At 35.6% G+C, this 26697-nt stretch overlaps 1 protein-coding gene across 10 annotated transcripts in view; it reads left to right on the forward strand.

Moving 5' to 3' along the window:
• PRLR (prolactin receptor) overlaps nucleotides 1-26697 on the forward strand; it is a 154869-nt gene that overhangs the window by 11903 nt on the left and 116269 nt on the right. For 6 of the 10 annotated variants that reach the window (XM_032095366.1, XM_032095365.1, XM_032095368.1 and 3 more), the window contains exons 3-5: nucleotides 8697-8787; nucleotides 9023-9084; nucleotides 10637-10721. The gene's annotated coding sequence lies outside the window, so the exon portion shown is untranslated. Of the gene's footprint in view, nucleotides 1-8696; nucleotides 8788-9022; nucleotides 9085-10636; nucleotides 10722-10742; nucleotides 13201-26697 lie in introns of those variants that run through there. The other 4 variants (XM_032095369.1, XM_032095371.1, XM_032095373.1 and 1 more) reach the window with 4 other exon arrangements.

Below are 26697 nucleotides of genomic sequence, written 5' to 3' on the forward strand. Positions count from 1 at the left end.
CAAGGGTTCCATATTAGAGGCACCTGGATATGGCACTTGGGGTGATGATGGTGGTACTCTGTTGACAGTTGGACTGAATGATCTTGAAGGTCTCTTCCAACCCTGAGGTTTCTGTGATTCTGTGATGTTAGAATGAGTGTTACATCAGGTCTTGGCAATGTAAGTCCTAATCTGAATATATAGGATACCTCCACAAAAGAAAGAAGGCAATGTGTGAGTTTAGGAGAAATAATTTTACCCTACAATTATAGAGGGTAGCAAATCCTATCAGCAGCTCTTTAGCAATCTGCTGATCTACAGTAGCTGGAAAAAAAATACTTACAAGGAAAATATTATGTGTAAAGTTTAACTGGTGATCAAAGAAGTTGAGCTTAAGGCTCTAAAATGTCATGCTTACGATTTTGTGAAGTATTTTTATAACTGACAGCTTAAAAATGCAGGTATATCGCAGTTACAATTTTGTTAAGGTAAACAGAAATTTGCTAGCAAGTGGCTTAGTGGACCTGGATTTATCATGATGTTCTCAAAAACTACCAATGTATGATAAGCACATTCATTATGTAATATGAAACACATGCATTCTGTATTGCTGGCACGCTGAAAGCTTGGAAACATTTCAACAGCTTCAAGGCAGCAAGTATGTAAAGCAGTAAGATAAAATCATTGATAATCAAGTTCTAGACAGAGGTTACACCACTGTTAATGAAGCAATTCTCATTAAAGCAGTTTTTCTGCATAGGACGTGCCTCACAGAATAGGAATGACTCTTTCCCAGAGAATGTAAGCAGTGACTAGTAACCCTGAATGTGAGCAAATTGGAGGAAGAGGTTCTGATTAATTCTCTTTGGGGAAAAAAAATCAGCATTTTCACTACAATCTTAGGTGTGAAAATGTGTGAAAAAAACCCAATAGAATAATAAAATAGATGAAAAACTGGCGTTTTAGTTCAGAGTCCATTCATAAGCAATAAGAAAATAAAGTGTATTGAGAGAGAAAAGAGAATTAAAGGAAGTGAGGTCTATTTGTTCAGCTGGAGAATGTTGATATATTTCCTTGCTCAGTCCTTAAACTGACACTAACCTAAGAAGGATTTTATGATGAGGTATTTTAATGGAAAAATAACCATGTTTGCTATACCTATATCCCAGTCACATAGACTTAGAGGCTTAAAGTGACCATGTTTTTCGTGCCCCAGTAAGATACCTGTTCATACTGTTACAGCTTCTGTGCAGAACAGATATATAGTAATTGATTGTTGAGATACAGTGTAATCTACTTAAAGTATTTCTATTTTCTTCTAATATTTTGGCTAGAGTACTGTAATACTGAACGTGAAGATTTGCTTTCAGTCAAGTTGTAAACTTGGGAAATATTTTTCATATATGTGAACAGTTTTATTTTTATTCTTATACAATTTAATTTTTTTTAATTTACAATTTAAAATCAGGTATAATATGAAATTCTGACTTTTTGAATTGTGGGGGTTTTTTCCCCTAATTCAGGAGCTTGTTTGTTATTTAATCCATTTCATGCTCAGTTTTTAAAGAAAAGAAAATCAAATGGTATGACACAAAACAGTAGTCCTTGCAACAAAATGCCAGCTGTTAAATCATTAGGAACCAGTCTGACTTGACATTATGATCAATATGCTGGATCTCATTTGTGACAGGTGTGGTCCTTTTGTGGCTTGCATAGGAGATTATATGTTTAAATGAAGTAGAAAATTATACATTGTAATTTATAGCTATTGCTAGTAATTACTGTTTATTGCATTGCTGTGACTCAGAAATCTATTTATGATAGGAGTTAAATACAGAAGATGCTGATGCCTGAGAACATGTGTGAGGTGAAGGTCAAACCATATTTTCTAATTTGTTGTTTCTTTTTTAGTTTAGCATTTGACTTTAAACATGTTTTATCTGTAGCAGCTCATCAGTTGATGTAACTTGGGATTAATTCTCAGTGTGCTATGCACAGTTGGATACTGAACTATCCATTCATTTTATTGTCCCTACAAAAATAGGGTGCAGTCTATCTTTTAACTGAGGGACAATCTCTGAAATCACAACAGCTTAAACTAGCACTTGTAGCAGACGAAGACCATATATTTGTTGTTGCCTAAACTGTGCTGCTTTGGTGGTCTTGCCAAGCAGCCTTTTCATCGGTCTAAAGCCTAGTTTGTTTGTTACAATTTCCTAGAACCATAGAACGGTTTGGGTTGGAAGGGACCTTAAAGACCATCTAGTTGCAGCCACCTGCAATTGAATTTTTACATCATTCGATGTGGATATGGTGTTACCATCTTTCAAAGCTGTATTCTTTCATTTTAAGTTAGACTGTAAGATGTTTTCATAAAAGAAGTTAAGCTATAAGAGAATCATCAGTCTAGTTCTCTCCTGTTACTTTTTGTGTATTATCTCACTTTGATCCTATTCTGGTCAGTCTAAAAGAGTATTTTTACCGTATACAGCCTTTAAAATTTTACCTGTGCTTTTGCTGTTAAGTTACTTTTTAAATATATCTTAGTTTCTTAATTTCCTTTGAATGTTTTCAGATGAAGTGCTGAATTAAATATTATTATGAATAGATATAGTTTTATATATTTTTGGTATGGTTTTTCTTGGTTGCTTTTTGTTTGCTTTTCTGAAATGAACTCTCTGGTTTTTTTTAAGAATATGAGCTTTTTTGCACACATACCATTAAATTTTGGAAGCAGATGATGTGATTATAAAGGCAAATGCATGTTTACGTCATGGTGGGATTTTTTTTAACATTGGTAGATCACATGTGTAAATGTTTTCAGTATTTCAGAATAAATCTCAGTGAATATATCTATTTTCATGTATATATGTATCTGTGTCTATGTAAGCATATATAACTCGTGTATACATACATAGTGTTACACATTTTATGTTAAGCTGTCTCTATAAATATGTAGCTTAGTGTTGTGAGAAAATGCTCACCATTAACAATTTGCTGTCGCAAATGAGTATTTTATATCACTCAAAGAATCGCCAGCAAAGGTGCTGGCCCAAGCAGGTTTAATATTTAAGTGAAAATGTAACAAAGTTCATTGGCAAGGTTCATTCTACTTACTCAATGATTAAAGCACACACAGGAAAAATTGAACTAGAACCTAAAATCAATCAACCTAAAACTAAAACTAACCAAAAAGCATCTACGTGTAAGCTGGGAAAGGAAAAAGGGCAAGGATAGGAAAGGATTAAGGATAAAAATGAGTAAAGGAGACACTCCTATAGAGTCACAAGATTTTGACTAAACCACTTGGCCCAGACTTGACCAATGGTTTAGGCCTAAAGGTTTTAACAGCACTTAAACGTAACAGCACACTTACTAGATATTTAAACAATCTATCAAAAGATTCTATAGAATTTACTGTAAGCATAACAATATTTCACCTCAGGCCTAACTTACAAATCTAAGTTACTTAACAATCTAAGAGAGCAACATTCATAGTACCTCTGCTTTAGCTTATTCACACTTGTACATACGCCGACCTGAAGGTGTATGTACAAGGTAATCGCTTGTGAAAAACTTCCCTCAAGGTCAGGGAAATACTCACATTGGATACTTTTGCATCTTCTCAAGAGGTGAAGGGCTGGGCCTTGAGGAGTGGGGGTATCAGCCCAGGATCCATTGTCATTGTTCACTGGACCTCCGAGTACAGCAAACGTGCTGAGAGGTGCTCCACTCAGAGGAAGATGCGATCGCAGACCATTGCAGGCCAGGAGAGCTGAGAATCATTTATGAGGTTGCAAAAGATCTAAGATCATCAAGTTCAACCTCTGACTGATCACCACCTTGTCTACTAGACCATGGCACTGAGTGCCGTGTCCAGTTGTTTCTTGAAGAGCTTCAGGGATAGTGACTCTACTACCTCCCTGGACAGTTCAATCTAATGAATTCCAGTCAAACAATCCGTTCTGAGAAGAAATTCCTTCTGAAGAAAGGGTATGCTTAGGACCACTGTATCTAGGATCACAAAAGAATTGGCTTAAGTTATAATAATCTTCCATCTTGGCCACAATTCAGGTTGGTAACTTCAGTGACAAAAACGTTGTTTGACTTAAGTTGTTATTCAGGCAAGAAAAATATGTTTCTAAAGTGGTTTGTGTTAGACAGCACAAGTTCCTGGGAGCAGACAGTATTTCTAATAAGCTCAAGAGCTTAGTCCAGGTGCTGTTTGTCAAGGCTGAGGCCTAATGAGCATTTCTGAGATCACAGTGCAGCCCAAGGGGCAGGGAGCGAGGGGAATGCACCATCACACTTATTCAATGTTTTTGCTTCCTGCATAAGACATCCTTAAAAAGATACATTTAAAGAAATGAAAATGGGAATGACATGCAACTTGCAATTACTTTTCTTGGCCCTGGGAGAAAATCTTTATCTTCAATTCAGCAGTAGTCACTGTCAAAAGAGGAAAGAACAATAATATTGGAAAGGGAAAATTAATTTTGAACTGGCATAAGAATCTGCTTATTTTCCAACTAGTTGAGGGTTTTTTTAATAATACTCTATTGATGTTGGGAAAGAAATAATGGCTTCTACTGTCTTTTAAATATTTTGAGCTCTTAAGCTGGTACGAGAACGACTTGGTACTGCGTAATTTAACTGTGTATGAGGAGAACAACCTGCTCTAAGAGATTATGTGCTGTCTGTTAATTACTTCTTCCTAAAGTGAGGTATATGATTTTAAAATCAAGGGGAAACTTGATGCAGACACAGCCATAAAAAGTGATGATTTTCTAAATTAGTAGTGAATAGTATACCTGTAAGACTACTGGGTTAGCCTCTGAGGAACACGAAAAGCATTAGTAGTATGTCTTAAACACTGAGCAAAATGTATTTCCTGCCCTCCATGCACACCCTCCCCCAATCACTGGAAGTAATATTCCTGTCAGACAAACACAGCCATGCAGTCCAGAATGACTAGATAAATAATTGGATACAGAAATACAAGTCAATACAATGAGTTGCTATTGACTCCCTTTACTCCTTATTCGCATAAACAAAGTAGATGGCGATTTTGTATTCTAGTGGTCAGATATAAATGGCTTTGAGTGATGTTTTATTTATAGAGCACTTGGTTGCCTATAAGGTGAGTTGAAGTGCAAATTGTGATCAGGATTAAGACTGACTTTTTCATAGCTGGTAAAATAGCATCAGTAGCCAGGTCTGGATGCGTGAATAAAGTATAGACTGGTAAGAGGAGTTTTGCTGCTGTACTTCAGACTGTCCCCCATATGTGATGAGTCAGAATGTGTTCTTGGAATCTGAAGAAGTTATGTTTGTAATTCTGGAGTCAAAAACAAATTGGAGAGCATCATGACAAAATCTCAATCCATTAAGTATTTGGTCTTGATTTTGAACAGATGTATCAATGTGTGAGTGGACCATGTTCTAGGCAGCTGCCTCTTAAGACTTATGAGCATTTTTGGAGTATGATCTATATGATGAACACTGAAAGCTGAAGAGGCGTATGTAAAATCAACAGTGATTTTGGTATATGTGATGCACTTTTTATGTTACACATGAGGTTTACTTTCTATAACCATAGCTTTTTTCCTAAATTAGTCACTTTCTTTTTGCTTTATTTAATTCTACTTGCGGTAACAACAGAACCAAATACGGAACATGAAACAATTGTATCATTTAACTAATCCTCTCCAGCAATATTAGTACAAGTTATTGATATGTTAATCACATCAATAGTGATCTGTAGATAATGCCAATTGCTCTCCAGACATTAATTGGGCTAAGGCTTTGTGGCAGTTAATATTAGAACTAATTCATGTTAGTTTAAATCCTCAATTGCATTTAATTATAGATTTGTTTGTGAAAAAAACAGCTGCACCTTTTCCTCATCACTGTTAGTCTGCCAATTGAAATATGCAGCAGAAGTTTTCTGCACTGGGCAGAGTTATCGAAAGTTTTACACATGTAATCACACAATCTTTGATTATTTGTTGGCCACTGAATTATCTTCTCCGATCTTTGAGACAGTAGTGAGAAAAACTATGTATCTCTATCTTTGCAGATAGTATTATTTGTATTCATAATTATCACAATAGATAAATAGTTTGTGGGTGAATTACAGATCCATCATCATTACAATTCCAAGATTGTATGATTGGGACAGAAATTTGGCTGCTAGCCATCACAATGACATGGCTTAACTAATGTAATCAGTCTTGAAGCAGATTGAATCAGAATTTTCTTTCCTCAGGGAACAGAAGTCCCAAGGTATGTTCTAGCCAGCTGATATGATAAATTACTAATTTTTTTTGTTCTAACCAGGGATGGCAAATATGCAGTTTTGTACCTTTCACAGAAAGAGATCTAAGGAGCAGCTTGTTCATTTTTTCCTTCTTTGTTTTTTTCCATTAATGTATCTTCTCCAAGACAGTGAGTGCTAATTCCAGTAAAATGATCCTTATGAAAGGGAAGCCAACTCTTCTGGAAGTGCAGTTTTGTTGAGTTGAACTTTGCTACAAACCTTTGCAAAATTCAGGTCTGCTGAAAACTGAACTGAACCTCTTCTTACTGCTAAATAAAGAAGAAATAGTATGAAAAGGACCTGTACTGCAAGAATACAGTATATGTATTGCATATATGAAATAGACGATGTGGGAGGTATCCTGCCACTTTATATTAAAAAAGGTAAAAGTTAAGCCACTTTCCATTAAAACCATAGCATTTCTGTCTCAAAAACAGGTTCCATGTAATGGAGATGATGAGTTTAAGAATGAAGTGAATGGGGAGCATAGGGCTGGGAGCCATGCAAGGGACAAGAAACAGCAAGGAAGCTACGGCATGATAGACAGTCACTTGGTTTAAGGGGATGGCAGTACTGACAGAATTTGGAAGAATGTAGCTTGCTAGTCAGAGTGAAAGGAATAGACAACAATAACTGAGGTGTGATGACAGAAAGGAATGTAAGAGACAGATTTGTATTATTGTGGAGGTTGAAATAGAACAGCCTAGGCAAAGCAAACTTGAAAATAATGTTTCCTTATGATACTTATTGTGATTAACTTGTGCAAGTAACCAGAGTTTCTTTTTCTTAACTATCATTAAAATTTAATTTTTTCCTCATGTTGAGAATCCTGTATTTCTTATTACATCATATACTTTATCACCATGTATCTTGCCTTTAGGCCCACCCAGCATCTTACAGATGAGATGGCTACTGATTGGTTGTAAATATATTTATCCCTCTGCTTAGGAAAGGATGAGTCTCTTTCAGAAGACTGACATAGGAAAAAATACATTGTTGGAAGATATATTAGCTCACATCTTTCTGGTTCTATCACTATTTTACAGATAGTAAGAAGATCAAGATTGCAAAAAATCTACACAGCAAAATAGAAAAAAACTGTTTGTGGATTGGTTGTTTTGGGGTTTTTTTAGTCATTCGTATGGGCTTCTATTTTTCATTAGGAGATCTTTACATAACTTCTGATCATTGAACACTACATTCTTGTTCTTTCTAAACATTGACTACTGCGTAATTAATAACTTCAATATAACCTATTTGGCTTTTAAGTTAGCAGCACTGAAATTACTAGAAGAAATTTTATGGCATGGAGTTCATTGTGTTATTTAATTCTGAAAGTGAGAAAAAGAAACAAAATGTTTAATACTGTTTAAACTTCCTCTTAATAGGAAAATGCAATAGATCTTCTGCCCTATGTTGAAATATATTCACTGTATAAACAATATTTTCTTTTAAAAACAGCTCTAGAAGAGTCTCTAACTCTTCAGCAATGGAATATGCCATTTAAAATTTGTAAAATTTTAGCAGCCTTCTCAATGCAAATAGAGAAACGAAGTCTACACAAAGTCTTTGTTTTGTTTTAATCAGTTGCTAGCATTGAGTTTGTAATGTTCTCTGAAATGATTAATTTTATCAACCAGAGACAATCACTCGATCTGTCACATTTTACAGACTGTGTCAGACTTTGTGTAGATTATATTTCTCCATTTGCATCTAGAAGGATGATGAAATTTGAAAAGTTCTAAATGGCATATACCTTTGATGAAGAGTTTGAGACTCAGCTAGGACTGTTTTTAAAACAAGACCGGTTTTATAAAGCTTACTCTACTGGGAGAAAGGTGAGTCAAAAATATCATTGTATGTCCATGCTTCCTTGTATGACATACTGACCACAAAATCAACTTCATTCCTTTATTGAAAAGGGGCAAATTATGCCATGCCTTTCTAACTCTGCAATCCAAAAAATATTCTCTTGAAGGAAAAGTATAAACAACAAATATATAGACAAGCAGGTAGTTAAACATGAATTACTACTGTAAAACAGTTAAGTTTAGTGCAAATTTCCTGTATGTCTTCAAGTAGGTGCTGTAATGAACAGTAATTATAACAGAAAAATCAAAACTGGAACTGCAGTGATTGAAAACTTTTATGACAGATACATGGAAATGCTGGCAATTTAGGTTGTTTTGGTTTGCTATTTTGTCTGATAATTACCTCAGCACACTTGAAAAGGCATCATTAATATTACAAAAAGAAAAATCTGTCATCATCACATTAAAGTTTACATTCTCTAATGCTGAAAGCTACATCCCTTTTTAGGAAATAGAAAATTTTATGTCTGATTTTAGTGTCTGTGTCTAGTGGTCCCTTTTTAACCTGTGCTTAACTTTCCTTTCAGGAAAAGGAGCCTGAAAGAATACAGAGATTTTGAAACAAGAAGTGTGAAACAAATCCTTCTCCTGCCCAGGCCCCCAGCTGTGCTACATGATGTAAGTTATTTAAACATTTTGTCTCTGTTTTTTTCCTTTGTAGACAATGAAAAGATACTATTTTCTGTATGTTTAATAATGCTTTGTTTTGATTAAATTCTTTAAAAATCATGGTGAAAATTTTAATTTAATTTTAAAATTTAAGTTAATTTAGTAGATATAAAAGATGTTAAAAGACATAAAAGATGTTTTGGAAAAAAAAATAAATTGAAGCCTTACTTCATTACTTTTTCAGCTAAAACTGTTAGTTAGACTTGTAATACTTTCACAAATTACTCCAGCTGACCTAACCCTGAGGTATGTGAGACTGCTTATTACTACTTTCTTTGCATTGTTACTGTGTGCTTTTATAATGTTTTGAGCATTTAGAAAGTAAATGTTGTTATTGGTTGAAGTTCTATAATCTTGTTGTGTGGTTTAAATAATTTAATTCTTTTGTAGCTGTTAAAAAAATATTTCAGTGTTTCAGTCCCAATGGTCTGGAAGGATCTATTCACTAGTGTATCCAGGAAAAGAAGTGATCTCATAGGAAAGAGATCAACAAATTCCGATATATAAGTTATAGAGAATATGGGGAGGTATCAGAGAACTTAAAAGAAAATAAATATTTAATTCTCTGTATGAATCAAAAAAGTCTGACAAGTTTCAGTTCAGTATCCGTGTTAACACAGTATTAGCACACAATCTGTCTTGCAAATCTTTCAACTGATTTGTGCTACAGTATGATTAACATACATCCATAGTAACTTAAGGATAGAGGTAATAAAATTTTAGAGGAATTTCTTGGCTACCTAGATTGGTAGAACCCACTCTGCAAAAGTGAAGAAAAAAGTAAGTTGTTTAAGAAAAAGAAGTTGGAACTTGGAATCCTGAGTAGCCTGTATTTGAAGGAAATGTTCATAGCTCTAATGATTCTCAGTTAACTGACAAGACGTGTTACTTCCGTATGTCTTAGAAAAGCCATTCACTGAAGTCCTCACTGTAATTATCACAGTGGGGATACTGCAACACGCGTATCAATCAACGAGGCCCGTGGAAAAGGAATATATATATGGACTGATTCTTGATAGATGTTTCAGAGATGTTTATTTCTCCAGCCACATGGCCGGGGCTCTGCTGAGGAACTGTTGCAATCACAGGACCCGAGGGTCCCTGCCCGCGCAGGGAACACAAAACAACCAGTGGGAACGAGGCTGACCAGGGGCAGGGAAACCCCGTGCCTCCCCCCAGGGCCCCTCTCCCAGGACCACATGGCAGGGGGAGGAGACCCAACGTGTAATGAAATATCAGTTGTGATCAATATGTTATTTTATTTGGAACCTGATTTTTAGTGTAGCTTTGGTTTGTTTTCCATACATTAGTACAAATATATTTTAACATAATTTCTATCTTCATTCTTACATGACTTGTAGGAACATAAGGACTCAGGGTTCCTCTAGAGTGGGTGTAAACATGAACTACCATGTGAGAATCTTGATTTTAGTCGTGAACTAACCTTGAGTGTGCTTGTGTTCTTTTTGATCAGTGTCTTTTCCTATTTCTTATTCCTTCTTCTGTTGCAGAAAGCCCTATATCCTTTTAACTTTGATTTTATCTTGCCCAGTATTCCTCCAAAAGGAATGAACTTGAAATCTTTGTTGTTTATTCACTAGTAATTCTTTTAAAAGAATTTTAAGTTTAGATTTGTCACATCAGTCATTATTGTTTTCTAAGCATTTGTAGTTATTTCTTTCTTTGTTTTGCAGCTGAAAAGGTACTTACAAAAATTAAGTAATTAATTAAATTTTAAGGTAGTTGTGAAAATTAGCTTCCTTTCCTAACTATAGTCCTATTCTTTTCTTTTATACAGATGTAAAATACATGATGTCAGCACAACTGTGTTTGCAACTGTCACTTGTTTCAAAGTTGCTAAGAATTAATGCTGGGGGTTTGCTGTAAGTGCTTTGTCTAATAACATCAGCTGTCCTTCTAAATGTGGTTGTATTTCCTATAAAAGTCTAACTCCTAGATTAAACTCCTTCATCATTAAGGTTTAAAATGTCTAATTAATGGTTTGGTTGTGCATTAACATTATTTTTAAAATGTGTAAAATATTTTATAACAGTGATTTCACAGAGCATTGATAATGCAAGATGCTCGTAGTCTTTATAGACTGAGCACTCTTTTAAAAAATAATTTAAACAGTCTGTCATTTTCCAAAAGCCCCTTAGTTTCTTTTCAATGTATTTTCAATGTGCACATTTTGTGTGGTTCAGTCACCTGTGTAAATAACAGCTTTCTCAGAACTGAAATGAGCAAATAATTACTAACAATTTTGCATAAGCATTATTTTATTAAAAATAACTTTTCACAAGTTTACTCAACAACACAAACCATGAGGAGACTAAAGTACAAAGAGTATACAACAAATGCTCTTACTTTTTTTAACTGTGGTTGTGCTACTACACCTACTACATCTTGCTGATCACTGTACTATCTTAGCATATAAGGAAATTGATGCTGTCTCCCTTATTGCATTCTTTCAATCTGGTTTACTTTATTATTTATTTATTTATTTATTTATTTAGGATGTAGTCTGTAGGAAAATAAGTCAAATTATGCATTCTACTTTTTTTCTGAAAGTAATAGAATTTATAGTTTTTCCAACTTCCCAGGGCTAAATTGACCAATGTGGGCCAGTCAGATGAACTCTTCATCATTGTTTGTTGGGAGTTTAAAAACCAAACTAAGCAAAGCCAAAAAGACCCCCCAAATCCCACAATAATTTTCTTTACATTTTAAGCCACTGTTCCTGAAGATGGAAGGTCAGTGTCACGGGAAATTGTCTTCATAGTTGTGCTAACCTGATCTTTTTTGTCATCTAAGCTTGTGCACTTGAGGTATTTGAAAAGGAAAATTGAAAACTGATGTATAACCATATTCAATAGGAAAACAATTATATGAGTGGAGTGATGTATTCTTGGTGACCTGTGTTGCTTAGAAACAAATTACTGTCTTGTCAATTGATTAAATGCTTGTCTTCTAATTGTTTTTTACTGGAAAGTCCATTGCAATGCCTGACTCAGGCTCAGACATTCCTCCATTAACCACGAGGTCAAGCTACTATCTGCTGCTTTCCTTTCTTCAATCTCACTTCATCTCAACTAAAATCACTCAGACACCTCTCAGTGAGCATTTCTTACATAAAGTTACAGTTATTAGTACTGAATTTACCTGGTGCAAGTTGGGTTAGAACACACATGATCACATAGTGCATTTCTGTTACATTAGCCAGTGCACACAAGAAAGGATTTTAAACAGTATTTTATTAATATTAAATTAGTTTATATGTGGCCAGGTAAATATTCTGCCACTAGAAAGTTACCCTGTCAACATTGTTTGAACAAATTTAAACCAATGAAGTAATTTGATACAAGATCTATTCTATGTATTGTAGTACTGCATGCTTTTGGTGAAGTACAAGAACTTATCTGGCTGGACTTAGAGTTTCAGTTGTTTTGGTTTTTTTTTCTATTAGTTACTGAAGAATGTTTCTAGAATCACAGCTTCCTTATTCAGCTACAGATCTGGTATGTTTCTTTTCTTTTGTTTCACCCTTTATCTTAATTATTGTAAAATCCTTCTTTTGAACTGAAAAACATAGCTGTCTTCTGTATATATTTATGTAAAATATTGCTGCAGTGTGTAGTTTCTCACCATCTCATTTCTATATCTACCTTTAAACTTGTTCCCAAACTTCTCACTTTAGACCCCAAATGCCTCCCTTTCTATGCTAGCCATTATTGTCCACTTTTTAAATTTTCAAGTGGTGTTTTTTTTGCTTTCTCTCATTTTGTATTTCCCACTTGGTAGGAATTTATGTAAACATTCAGTAATTCCCTTACATTCCATGGCTTCTTACTGTGACTTTTGGTCCATGTGCTCATTAATTCAAGAACTGAGTTTCAGAAGTGTTCAACCTGCTTAGGGAATGTCCTTGAAGTAAGTAATAGTAACAAGCTCAGTAGAATTAAGAGCATACAAGAAGATCTTCACAGCTTTTATTCTTTTCCTTACAATGACCTATAGAAAATAGCATTAAATAATATATTTTCAGGTGAGATATACCTTAAACCTGGACATCATATGCGTTTCTGGATACTGTGGTAACTGCTGTTGTGTTGTCAGGGAAACAGCCTTGTGCTGTAGGCAAAACCAATGAGGATTAAGCAAAGCTATAATATAGCTAAGTCCCTGTGACCTTATCAGGATCAAGATCTGTCAGTTCTTCACTTTGCAAGTGTCCCTCAGGAGTGAGAGAGATATACACAAGTAAAAGCATACCTGCAGTATGCCTGATATAAGTATCAGTCTTGGAGTATTCTAAGAGGTGAAAGCATTTCTCAGTTAGATGGATTAAAAGACTCCGTTTGTGTAAGTAAAATCTTTATAAACTAAATGATAGAAAAGTTTTCATGTGAGCTATGAATGTGGATGAGATAACTGAGATATGATGAACTCTGGAGTCTCATCTTTGTTGAAAATTCACACAAAAATATACCAATATAAAAGTAAATTAAAGTCGCAGTGATAAGAAACAGAGTTTATAGCACTCTGGGATGCAGAGTAGTTGCCAACAGTTTTCAGCACAGTGTTCTTCTTTAGTAGTAAATATTGATGCATGTGTCACTAAAGTAAACTCACACTCCAATATAAATGTATTATTTAATCCCAGTTTTTTTGTATTAAAAGAAGTTAAACATTTCTGCGTAAGTGTTAAATTATTTTTGGTGTTTGTTTCTAATGCAAAATAGAATGTTACACATTAGCTGAATTTTCATAAAAAATACAAATGAGTGAAGGAGCAACTACATTTTACATGCTTTGGCAGAGTCTCTGGAGTTTATTGTGCTTTTCTTTCTTGTATTGTTGTGTAACATCAAACATGATTTAATGTCTTTCTTAATTAGCCCTAAGTTTTAATTATTAATCTGCATTTATCAACCATTGTATTTTCTTTTCAAGTATCTCTTGTGTTACATGTCCATTATAAAAAAAAAATTAAATTCAGTGTTAGTTCATCTGGCAGAAAATGCCATATGAATCTTTTTCATTAGTGATACTGTCCCATGTCTTGTGCTGAGAAGGGAGCATCTGAGGCAAAGTGTGAAATGAGATGTCTGATATGATAATGGCTTGACTTCTAACATTACCTTGTGATATATTTTCTTTCTTAGTGATTTGTTTTTTTCCTTCAGGTTAATCTAAACCTCTGGCCAAAGACAGTGGATTCTGTTGATTTTGATTATTCCTTTCTGCCATCCCAGTCCTTTTTCTCAGTGGTCCTATATTTCATTCTTTTTAATATCTGATTATTTAAAATACCTGGGTGTTTGGCTCAGAATGATTGTCTTTACCATTTCATCAAAGTTACAGAAAATTTCTGTGTATAAGAAAGCAAGTGTATTATCAAAATAATTGTATTATCAAAGCAAGTTCAGGCATTTTGCATCATGTTTAAAGCCATTATAGAAAACTTGAAATTGCCCTGATTTTATTGCCTCATTTCTGAGAGCAGCCACTTTCCTGATAAGGTATTTCTATCAGAACATCAGGGGAATAAATTAAGCAAGAGGACAGTGAAGATTTGGCCACTGCTGTGAGTTCAATATGATATCAGCCTTCTTAACTATGTAAAATGAGCTGTAGAAAAGTTAGAGATGAGACCATATTCAATACTTTAAATATTTAATGCTTACATATTTAAGAACAGAACAACATCAAAGTTTTTAGAATACATGCAGCAGTTGACTTAGACTGCAGCTTATTTTTTGGAAGAAAAATGCACTGTGATGAAAAACAGAACATTAATTTGCAAAGTTAAAGGATTAGGAAACATGTTGTACCTTTCTCCTTCCTGCTTCCTCTTTTATTATTAATTTTTTACTTTTAGTTTTCAAATTAAGTACAGAACTGCATACTTTTCTTAACGTATTATCTACATCTCAGACTTTTTTCCCTTCTTGCATTTTTTTTCTAATTTTGTACAAATAAATCTGTCCTTATTTTCTCTTGGTCCACCCTGTATTAGAGCTCACTAATATGAATGACCTTGACCAGTAATGACTAAATTAGAAAACAATAAGTAGAATCCAACTTTTTCTTTTTCTTTTCTTTAAACCAACTAACTAGTTCAACAGTGTTCCAGTAAATTACTGCAAGTTGTCTACTACCCTGCTGGTTTCTGGGATAATCTGCAATCCTGAACAATAGCGATAGCAGCAGCAGTCTCTCCAGTTGTTTTGTTTGTGGACAAAGAGGCAGATCAGCCTTTCCCAGCTCATGGAGTGCATTAGGTGAATCCAGGACATGTCATCCTCCCTGTGCATGTGCTGTGCAGCTGATCCATGAGTGCATAACAGGTCTAAGATATTTCTGAAGCTGTCGATTTACAGCAGGCCATCTGTGCATGGCCCAAGGCCATGTGTCCAGGTGTTCCAACTTGTTTAGCAGATATCTGTTCTTCCATGTGAAATGCTGGCGAATACAGTTTTCTCTGTAATTTTAAATTACTGGTGTAACTTTGGTCCATCTATTCAAAATACCATGTACCATGGACATTTAATTTTTTGGATCAAATTCAGACATGAATTCAGAACTAGTCATTGGAAAAATGTTATGGTGAAGTCAGCTTAATTCTGTAATACCAATATGGAGGAAACCAGAACTAGACTTACAGTACTCTACTCATGTCTGATTTTTCTTCCTCTTTTATCTTATATGGCTACGGACAGTGCTGTAAAATACAAGAACAGTTTACAAAATCAAAATATTCACATTTGTCATATATTGACAACAAAACCCCAGAGAAAAATGAGGTTATGGAAGACCTCAGGTGTTTAGGTTGCTGTTTTCAAAAGACTGAACAGAGAACTGTAGTTTTAATTGAAATAAAGAAAAGCATAATGTCCAAGCTCTGATTTAGTCCAAAGGTCTCCTCAAATTTAATTCTTGTGAATTATATCTCCAAAGATTACGGAACATTAATTCCATGATTTTTATGAGATTGTGTGTTTATAGGAATAGACTGCATTCATTATTTCTGCACTGCATTGTAATATGTTGAATTTGGTGCACTATACATAACACAAGTATACAAATCTGTAGGTTGGATGGGTTTTTTTCCTATGCTTATTGTTTTCTAATTTACTTTTAGACTTCTGATGTACATGTTTAAGAGTTAAATTTCTCATGAAGGTAACTTAGTAGCCATAAATCACCTTCTGAATAGGTTTGTATGAGTGAAACACTCAGCCTTGGAACACACTTATTCAAGTTATGAAATACAGATGCTATGGTGGGTATATTAATTAAGTAATGTGTGGTTTCTTAAAAGAAGGACATATAACAATATGCTGTTGTCTATCAGTTTCAAGTGAAAGACTGCCAGCCAGAGCAGCTGTGAACAACTGAATGTATTTGTAGTAGCTGTCTTTGTGTCACTGCAATAATAAGTAGCAATAGATAGATAATCCTAACAGAAATCAAAGACACTAACAACTAACCGGGAGTATCTCATGCTTTTGCAAATTCCTTGCCCTATCTTTTTTATATGGAAGATGATGCAAAATGCTTATATCAGCATATTCATATTCGTCTGCGTACTTGACTGCATGTTTTATCATTTGCTCCATTAGTATTTATTTTACTTGTGTTTTGTGTACAAAAATAATCAAACAAATAGAAAAATAGGTAGCGGTAGGCTTTAGATCTATGGATATTCTTTACAAACAACTCACTGTGGATGTGTTTTTGTGTGTGTGTGTTTTACACATTGATTTTCTGTTTGCAAACCAGTTTAAACTTAGAGAGAGGATCAACCCAAAACTTCAGTTATAAGGCTGTTATCACTATGTTTGACTTTATATCCTCCTTAAAATCAAACTATTTGACAGCAGCAGTAGTTAATCATGCCGCCTTGAGGCTTACTGTGATCCAACAAGCAGCATGCAAGCTAGAGAATGCTTAAGGGTGCTCCCTTATGGCTCACTTCATCTTTCAGGAGACAACAAATGAATTCAAGTAGGGAGTAGTAGCTAAATGCCTCCTCTCATGCCTGTCCACGTCCTAACTCAGAGAGCAAGGAGGCTGCTGCAGAGGTACAGAACAGTGAAGTCATAGCTCTGCACTGAAGGAAAGTGAAGTGTGGCTTTCACAGCTGTCCCCTCTCTGTAAAAGGGAAGGTGTTTCATTTCAGAATCAAAGTCGTTTGGCTTAATTACCTGTGAAAACTGTGTAATACTTGACAGCAATATGTGGCATGCTACCCTGTAATTTCATTTTCAAACTGTTTAAAAAGGGAAAGTTTGGGGAAGCCTCAATGCTTCTTGGGCTTTTTGATCTCTTGGTAAGTGTTGTGCACATTTGCAGATTATTTATTAAAACAATATAGAACATGCATGTTTTCCACTATTACTTTTATTTGAAGCACCAGTGCTTCAGTTTAATGTTTCAGAAGTGATAGAATCAAGTCCAGAAAATAGGAAAATCAAGAAAAATTCAGCTGCTTTGCTAACATTCTTTGTTGTCCCCATTTTGAGTCTGCAATTTAGGTAAAACCTGAGTAAATGCTGGTGTAAATATCTCTGAGAGATATTACATTCTTCGGAAGCAATAATATTCAGCCTGCTTCAGTCTAAGAAAAACACACAGAGGATCATTTAGCTTAACGGTTCTGTTTTTTAAGGGTATTAACAGGCTCACATCCAAGAAAGTGATTATTTCAGTGCTTGTTGCTTAGGATTTATATTAAGGCACATGGTTGCTAACATAAAACTGTTCTGCTTCCTTAGGAAAAGGTATTTAAGTCCTCTCAGGCACGAAAACACGGAAGTGGCTGCAGTGGATCACAGCTGTTCATTTTTCCTATATTCAGCCTGTGGTTGAAGTTCATAACCCATTCTACAGAGAAAAAGGAAAGAATATTGCATTTACAGAATAATCATCTTAATAAAGAAAATTTCATGTTAGATTCTTGCTGCTTGTGAGGCTTGATTTATATGCAAAGACTGCTCAGTTGAGTAAAATGGAGAAAATGAAGAAATGGTGAAAGTTACTTCTCAGTTTTCTTGAGTAAAGGAGAAAAGTATGACAAATAGAAGGAAAAAAAACAGAGAGGCCCACAAATTGACAGTGACACAAGTAGCTGACTGTCTTCTGAATAGTCAGTATTTGATGGATATTGCCTGACCAAGTACAACAAAGAAATTGGGTAAAATTCAGGACAAAATTTTAGGGAGGGGATATGATTGTCTGTCAAGAACATAGTGAGAACCTTGGATATATCATAAAGAAACTTTTGGGCTATTGAGTGATGTTAATTACATGTCCTGATACATAGGTTAGATAACAGTTGTAAGAGTTCTGATATGAGATGTCTGAAAAGCTCCATGTTCAGCCTCTGATAGCAAACAAGACAAGCACTGCAGTGCTGCCTTTTAGCATTTCTTTCTGCACTTTGGTATTTACAGTTTCTGAGTCATAGAAGCCCAGTATATTTTCATCGCATCATTTGTTGTTTTATAAGCCCACATTGTTATCTCCTTTCTAAGTTACACAGTCCAGGTCTTTTTTCTCTTTTGTATGGGTTGTTTTTTTTTTTTTCCCTACATCTTTCCTTGTATTTTTAACGTTATATTAAAATTCCTGTCTGAATTCCTTCTGTTATTTCCTGTGTTTTTTTTCTTTTTTGATAGAGTATGTTTTAAACTGAAATCAGTAATACTAATATATAGATACGGCTTTGATTTCTGTAGTCCATATGAACACTGATAATACTGTCCAACATTCTATTCTTAGAGCATCTGTATAAAAGAGGGGGATTTTTTTGTTAGTAGGTTTCTTTCTTAGTACATCCATTTGATTTCATCTTCATTATAGGTACAACTACTTGGGTTTTTTTCTTTCAGTGTTCACTGAGTTTGTAGGTACCAAGAAAATTGTATTTGCTAATGTGATTTTCAAAGTGGAAATGAAATCTGTGCATGTTCTCTTGGTTATAGAGCAGAGCTCAGATACAAACCACAGTCAACTTGCATGTCTTATACGCTGGTGCTTGTGGAGATTGGACTAGAGTTTCCTGCTGTTATCTCAGCAGTCATTTGAGATAATAGAACTTCTAAGAGTTGAGGTTACAAACACCCTGTTTAACAGAGCGATATGGTGTTTGGACAACCAGAATCACAGTTAGGCAAGCAGATACTTTTCATCCAGTCGTCCCTTTTATCAGGTGTCTGATAGGTTCTTAAGTGTTCAGGATCTTGGGTTTCAAGCCTATTGAATTCCTTAGCCTATGATATTAGGTGTAGTTTATAGGTCCCACACTGTCTAGCAGGGCACATTCATTTTGCACAGGGTAAATGTCACCCTGGAACTTCATCCAAGAATTTTCAGCTTATGTATCTTTTAAATCTTCTAAAAATATAATATACAAGCTTCAGTAGAACCCAGCAGAAAAAACCTAATTACTTGCATATTTTACATGGTACTAGACAAAAGTGATACTTACCCTACTTCTACAAGTCAAACATATGCTTTTTCCTTTAAAACTCCTTTCAAATATCAGACTTCAGTTTTGGATGAGGCAGAAACTTAGACTGGTTATAACAGGTATTGGGTCTGCAGGAACAACAGGTATTAGATACATAAGTTTCTGTTTTACTGACCATGTGAACCACACATAAACCTTTAATATAATCTGGCATGTGTACATGACTGCTGCATTACATTTTCTTAACAAGGTTCTGTTTAAATTTCCCATTTATTCACTGGCATTTTGACAACTCCAGAAACAGGTCTGGCAGGATTTTTTAAAATAAATATTCTAATCTGTTTTACAATGCTACAATTTTATTTTTTTCATAGTAGTATTCAACTTGGCTTTCCCATACAGCTGCATTAATGTCTTTGATTATTTCATTTCAGGTAAAAATTCCCTCTAAATTTTCTTTTCCTTGGCATGTCTGCAGTAGATATTTCCTATACACTATCTTCATGAAAGGAATTGGGTAGGACTCTAATGGCCTGTGAATATTTGCCAGTACATGATCAAAAATGTAAACAGAACTGTGTTTCAAGTTCTGCAATTCTTGGATTGAGTAGCTCAGTTGGAAGGGACCTACAATGATCATCTGGTCCACCTTATTATCACAGAATCATAGAATAGTTTGGTTTGGAAGGGACCTTAAATATCACCTAGTTCCAACCCCCTTGTCATGGGCAGGGACACTTTTCACTAGACCAGATTTCTCAAAGTCTCTTCCAGTCTGGCCTTGAACAGCTTCAGGAACAGGGCATCCACAGCTTCCCTGGGCAACCTGTTCCAATGCCTCATGACAATCCCAGTGAAGAATTTCACCCTAATGTGTAATATAAACTTACACTCTGTCAGTTTAATGACACTCTGCCACGTCCTGTCACTATATGCCCATGTAAAAAGTCCTTCTCCATCTTTCCACGTATTATGTATTGGAAGCCTGCTCTAAGGTCTCCCCAGACCCTACTCCTCTCCAGGCTGAATATACCCAACTCTCTCAGCTTGGCTCCAACAGGTCTGTGTCCTTATGTTGGCAGCCCCAGAGCTGGATGCACCACTCCAGGTGGAGTCTCACAAGACCAGAGTAGAGGAAGAGAACCACTTCCTTTGATCTGCTGGTCACATCATTCTTTGGATGCAGCCCAGGACGCAACTGAGTTTCTGGGCTTGCAAGCACATGTCACTAGGTCATGTTGAACTCCTCATCCACTTATAGCCCCGAGCCCTTATCCCTAGGTCTGCTCTCAATCCTTTCTCGTCCCGGCCTGTACTTGTGCTTGGGATCGCCATGACCCAGGTGCAGGACCTTGCACTTGACCTTGTTGAACTTCACAAGGTTCACACAGACCTACCTCTCAAGACTGTCATGTACATGTCCAGTCCCTCTGGATGCCATCCCTTCCCTCCAGTGTGGTGACCACACCACACAGCTCAGTGTCATCAGTGAGGGTGCCCTCAATCCCCCTGTCCATGTCACCAGCAAAGATGCTGAACAGTGCTGGTCCCAGCACGGAGCCCTGAGGGACACCACTTGCTGCTGGTGGTGTCCCTTACTTGGACATCAAGCCATTGACTACAACTCATTGAGTTCAACCATCCAGCTCATCAAGATATTCAAGACTGATTCCTGTTCTTAGGACTCTCCAATGGTTCCTGTGCCCCCATGAAATTTGTTCCTTAGGATTTGGGGATTTTCCTAAGCATAAACCATCTACTGATCATACTGATTTGCTTACCCTTTATAATTGCAGTCTTTACTGATAATTTTAAGTTTTCATAGAGTCTAATATAACCAACTTGTATGCAGTACTATTTAAATACACGATGAATTTTACTTTTTCTGAAGAAATTGAGTTGGTAAGCCCTCAGGTTTGTGGTCTTCTTTTTTAACAACTCTCTGGGTCTTGAGAGGATATGATTAAAACTTTCATTCATTTTTTTCTAACTTGGAGTATTATTAGAAGATAGTGTAAATTTATAAGTCTGAATTTTCATCTGCTTAAAATCATCATAAGTCACTTTGAAACAATGCAGCCAATTACCCTGTTGGGTTTTAAAAAAGAAAAATAAAACCTTACAAAAAGTATGTCTATTTTTGGAAGATATTTAAATATAGAATAGTTGGCTTTCTCAGGTATGAAAAACCTGTATTTAGTAGAATCATAACTTTTTGAAAATATATTATTAGTTATTTATTATTGTGGCTTCTTGAAGGCTTCTTTAAAGAATAATTCTGTATTCTTTGTCCAAGTATATTTATCATAGTTTTTCCATTCTTTTCCACGATTAAAAAATACTTGTATTTTCTTTTATTCTTTATCTTTCTTATCTCTCTTAAATTCCTTGTGTTCCATTCTGTGGATTACTTCACATGTATAAGTTACTTGTTAAACTGTCCCCCTCAGAAATCTAGGGAAGGGTGATACAAGTCAAATGTTGTTATTGATGCCAAAACAAAATACAATGCTATTGAATTGATTCTAATAGTTAAGCTAGGGGCACGGTGTTGTAGACACAGACTCATGGACTCATTTTCGTTGGAAATAACCTTTAAGTTCAAAGAGTGCATTAAGTCAGCCTGAACCAGCAGCAAAAGCAGTAGCTGTGAGAGAATGAGAGAACATCAGGATAACATTGATTCAGTGTTTCTTTTGTGTATGATTTGTTATTTTTCTAAGATACTGCAGAAATTGATTTAATAAATTGTCTGCTTAGTTGGCATTTAATATTCACTTATCTTGCGTTGCCGTGGCTGTTCTGTTCTGCAGCTTTTCCCACGGTGAACCGAACTAATTTACAATGTTGTCAGGCTGCAAATGAGTAGGAAAGAGAACTAGTGCTTATCTTACATTCAGGGCTAAAGGAGGTGAACCTAGGCATGTACACTAGCAAAGTGCTTTGGAAAATGCTGTAAATAAGATGGGTTGCATATCAACACTAATAATTTAGTGACTTTGGAGTCATGTCCCTTCAACACTACTGAGTCCTTTTCATTTAGTTTTGACAATTTGCAATAGTTCATTTTATTATTCTGTTCCAGATCTTGTACTGTTATGTGCATTTGAAACAGGTTTTCCAATATATCCTCTGTAAGGAAAGCTCTTTCTGGTTTGGTTTTTTTTCTGACAGCCTCTCATGGTGCCACTGAAAACTCTTCATGACACTTACAAGTCAATACTTTTTAACAAGGTCACTCATTTAATTTTTTTCTTGAAAGTAAACCCTGGATTGGTGGATATATGAATTTTTTTTTTTTGTGTTGGACATGAAGTGAAGAATATGATGGATACAGTTGCAGATTAGTTCCTTAATAATATAAATTTGGACGTAAATGATGTCCTGTCCTTTGCTGAGAACTAACTGAGGACCTTTTTCACCTCTTGTGGGTTTACTGACTGGATTCACGGAAATAATCCATTATAATATTGTAAACTTTTACCTCAGCAATGCACCCCTGTGTAATTTACCTGGTTTACATTATTGTTTGCTTCTTGCTCCTAGGTTTCTTGGTCTCTCATAGTATGTCACAGGCACTGTCATCATCCTAGTCCCCCTGTCAGTATTACAGTCTTAAAAATCCTGTGCTTTCCTACTTAGGTGAGAAATCCCAATCCACACTGATCCTATTTTCCTTATTAATCCTGAGAACTCATTTATCTGATTTGATTCAGGTATTTTAGTGTTTAACACTACTCCTCTGTTGCAGTGAACAGTTTTTCCGATGTTTTGTGTACTGAGCACAATATGCTTTTAATTTATTATTTTCTTTCACCGTGTTTTTATGTGTTTACAATGTTATTAAAGCAATTTAAACCCAGCCATTTTGGTTCCCCCATTTTATTTCTTGTACTGTGCTTTGTATGTGTTCTCCTACCTTTGGTAGTACTTTTTGAGTTACCATACCAGGTTTAAGTGCAACTCTATTCTTAATCAACCAAATCCTCACATATCTGCAAAACAATACAAGTAAGTAATTTCTTAACTTCTTTACTTGCCCTTCATTTCCACCAGTACAATATAAACTTTATAACATTACTGTCTTAAAATTGAGTATGCCTAAAAAAATTTTACTTGATCACTATGAGATTAGGAAAAAAGGGAAATACAGAAGTTAAAGAAAAGCAATCAAATCTGAATTCCAGAGTCTAAGTGGAGAACCACATAGGTATGAATATGAAATGTTTATGGACTAATATATGTTTTATGGGAGGAGGCTGAAATGTTCATCATGCATAGTAGTAGGGACAAATTATTTTTGAGATCCGCTAAGAAATGCACTTATGCAATAGATCATACATGATTCTACACTTTCCTGATATCTTGAGTCACTGTTCTACACTTTCAAGAGACTGAGAAGGTTATGAAATAATAGGATTTCCAGTATTAAATAATAGAAGGTCTGTACAAAAAGTTAGAGGAAATTGCAGGATTTTTTTGTTTTGTTTCTTAAATATTAATTTCCTACTTTAAACCTTCTCTAATTTTCTAGGTATTGTAGAAGCCATTTTAATTGAGACTGTGAGATTATTTGCATTAAATGCTACAGTGGTTTTCATTCTCAGTCTTCTTTTGCATGCTTGACAGTACTTCAGATTTGAAGTAATGATGAACTGCACAGTTACTGTTTTGTTGTTTCAAACTCAGAATATCTTGGAAAGACAACTTAGATTTTAGCCTGGTTCTGGATGCATGAAACTCTCCTTTTCCATCACATTCAAGCATGAAGTTTATTTTTATGTTGCACTCTTTGGCTGTAGCCTCCTGGAAATTATTTTGATTTGCTTTTTTTATTCAGTGCAAAGGAAAGGCCATTCAGAGAAGGAGTTTTGGTTGTATTTTTGGTCTGTTTAATAGCAGGAGAAAACATCAAAACAAGACATTTGATCATGACAGAAATAGAAAAAAAATCAAATTAGAAGAATTTTCAGTATAAATAGATGTATAATTGCAATGCCATAGCCCTTGAATTTCTGTAATTACACATACTCAAAAAAACCTCTATGTCATTGCCATAATGAAAAAGCCATCATTTCTCTTCAAAAGCACTTCAGAAAGCAAAATTCAGACAGTCTGCCAGCATATTCAATTTGTCCATCTCTCACAAAAATTGTACACTATCTTCAGTAAGGAAATTGGTCTTCTGTCAAAAGCAAAGTAATTACAAGAATTTCTCAGAAAAAAAAGCGTTGCTCTCATCACTTCTTGGAATTAAAATTGTAACTATTTCTCTTCCCCTTGCTCCCTCATCTGTTTAATTTCATGAGTATATAGGTCCCTGACCTTGGCCTGATTGACAAGGGAAGTTAAAACTGCAAGCACTTACTATTCCTTTCCACACATCAGTGAAATGATGTTAGGAATATTAAATGGATGAACACAGCTTAACTAATATTTAAATTATGGAAGGTATAATGTATGCCATTTCATAGTAAACAGTTTACTTTATAATATGATTTTTTTTTCAGTCAGTAAAAATCTGAAATACTATGATTAGAAGAAAAATGGATTAATTGTTTTTATGTATGATAAACATGTCAGTATCAGTATATTGTGTACTTCCTGCTAGAATTTACTTTATTTGTTTACAATTATACAATTAGCAAATATTAGTAAACATGAACCTACAGACTGGTTATGCCCTCCATGATCCCTGAACTGCTCCTTTCAAACACAATTTTACTCTCTCTCATCTTTTCCCAGCCTCCAGATAGTAACAACAAGGCAGCTGTTTGATCAGCAGTTGTGTACATTCCATATGTCAGGTTATGAATTCTATTAGAGAAGTAAAATTGAACAGAATGTGGAAGTTGCCAAAAATTATTGATAAAAATTGTCAGCAAAGCTAAGATTGCTTTCAAATTGGGCATGAAGTGTTCTGTAGATACACTCACAGTTTTGGTTTTTTTTAAAGACCTCAATATTCATACTAAGATCCCAGAACCCACAATAAAATGTGTTGGAAGAAGGAGACTAAAGGAGAGTTAAATTATCAGGCCGTATTGCCTAGCAGTGATTTCTTTAATTCTCATTTGAACTTCTCTTTCTAGCTTCTGTGTTCTTTGAAGACTCTCACTCATAAACCATAAAAAGTGTGTTGATACTACAGCTTGTATTTCTTCCCTACTACAATATATAATTTTTCATCCTTTCTCAGTCCTTCATTACTATTTTATTCAAAGAATGTATAACCCAGCATCTCATTCAGAGTTCAGTTCCAAGGCTTAAGTTCATCAAGATGAACAAGATTCTCACATTATTTTTATGCTGGTCATGGGAGAAGATTGAAAAGAGATGAAGGGATGAAAAGAAGGCTGGGTATCCCACTGGACACAAGTGAAGTCTTCGTAGTCCATTGGACCTGATGATATGCGTCCCAGAGTCCTGAAGGTATTGACTGATGAAGTTCCTAAGCTGCTCTCCATGATATTTGAAAGCTTATGGCAGTCAGTTGATGTTCTAGAAACTGGAAAAAGGGAAATGTACCCATTTTTAAAAAGAGAAGAAAGAACAGCCCTGGAAACTACTAACCTGTCAGCCTCACCTCTGTGCCTGGGAAGATCAGGGAACAGATTCTCCTAGAAACTGTGCTGAGGCATTTGGAGCTCTATTCGGGACAACCTGCACAGCTCCACCAAGGGAAGTCCTGCGTAACCAAACTGTTGACTTTCCATGATGGAGTGACCACATCAGTGGATGAGGAGTGGGTTACAGATTTCATTTATCTGGCCTTCTGTAAAGCCTTTGATATGATCCGCCACACATCCTTCTCTTGAAATTGGAGAGACATGGGTTTGATGAGTGGACTGTTTTGTAGGTAAGGAATGGGTTTGACGGTCATATCCAGTGGTCAACTAATGGACATCAGTGACAAGTGCTGTCCCTCAGGGGTCCATGCTGGGACAAGGGTAATTTGATATCTTCATTAATAACATAGACAAAGGGATCCAGTGAACCCTCAGCAAGTTTGCAGGTGACACCAAGCTGAGAGATGTGTTTGACACACTTGAAGGACAGGATGCCATCCAGAGGGACCTGAACAAGCTGGAAGAGTGGGCTTATGGGAATCTCATGAGGTTTAACTAGACCAAGTGCTGGTGCTACATCTGAATTGACGCAACCCCTGCAATCAACCCAGTTTGCGGATGAACAGACCCAAGAGCAGCCCTGCCTAGAAAGACTTGGAGGTGCTAGTAGGTGAGAGGCTGGACATGCCCCAGGCATGCCACTCACAGCCCAGAGAGCCAAACGTGTCCTGGGCTGCATCCAGAGCCCCGTGGGCAGCAGGGGAGGGAGGGGATTGTGCCCCTCTGCTCCTCCGCTCTGCTGAGACCCACCTG

Source organism: Corvus moneduloides, chromosome Z (assembly GCF_009650955.1).
Source record: "Corvus moneduloides isolate bCorMon1 chromosome Z, bCorMon1.pri, whole genome shotgun sequence".
NCBI lineage: Eukaryota > Metazoa > Chordata > Aves > Passeriformes > Corvidae > Corvus > Corvus moneduloides.